This window comes from Phalaenopsis equestris, unplaced genomic scaffold (genome assembly GCF_001263595.1).
Source record: "Phalaenopsis equestris unplaced genomic scaffold, ASM126359v1 Scaffold000413, whole genome shotgun sequence".
NCBI classification, from domain to species: Eukaryota; Viridiplantae; Streptophyta; class Magnoliopsida; order Asparagales; family Orchidaceae; genus Phalaenopsis; species Phalaenopsis equestris.
This window is the reverse complement of record NW_018164854.1, coordinates 1124592-1125548: the sequence shown is the minus strand read 5'-3', so window position 1 is coordinate 1125548 and position 957 is coordinate 1124592.

Sequence of the window (957 nt, the reverse complement as noted above, 5' to 3'; positions counted from 1 at the left end):
GCTCTGCTCCCGAGGATGTAGGCATCTTTGCCGAACCTCGTTAAATCTCTGTGTTCTTCTGGATTTGTGTCGATTCTAGTTTTTCTTCGCACTAATTTTCTCAACAAGTGGTATCAGAGCGAGGTTCGAGAGGAGGAAGAAAATTTTTTATCGGCCCAAGGAAGAATTTTTTGTGAAGAATTTTTGGTGGCGATTTTGCGGCTGTCTCTTGGATCAGGTGAATCACAGTTCTGCCAGTAGCCTTCGGCGACTAGCCTTCGGCGACAGGCGAGAGATTTGGCTTCGGGTATGGAGTTCTTCCGTGACGTTAAGGAGCCGTTCTACTTGTTAGAGATCGTGAATCGCGGGAAAGGAGCGGAGGATCGCGAAGTTTCGAGGCGAAGCTGTCCGGTTTAGGTGGCGACGGGTTCGGCGCTAGAGTCGGCGCTGGAGGCTCCCGATCAGAGAAGGAATTTTCATTAAGGAGAGGAATATTCCTCCTGGATTGGATATCGGCATATTGGGAGATATCCATTGCCCGCAAGAGAGCAGCGAAGCAGAGAAATTGGAAAAAATCGGAAAGGAATCAGGGAGGGAATCAGGGAGAATATTCTTTGCCTTTCCTTTCCTGGAGAAGGAAACGGAAGGAATATTTCATTTTGCTTGACCTTTTTTTCTTCTTCCGCTGGAGGCTGCTGGCATTAAAATTATGTTTATTAAAAGGCATTTAATTAAGGAAATTTAATTAATGAAAATTTCTTAATTAAGAAGAAATATTTTCTTTTTTTTTTTTTAAAAAGAAGGTCTGAGCAAGGATTTTTGCAGAGGAATTTTTTGCAGAAAGTTTTTGTTGCAGGATCAAAATTGTTCGCAAGGCGGACGGGCTCGCGGGAACGAACAGGTGCGAAGCAGTTCAGATAAAGGGCTACGGCAGTTTGGCGAGTTATGCTTCGGGGAGTTCGCGGTAGAGGCGGCGTC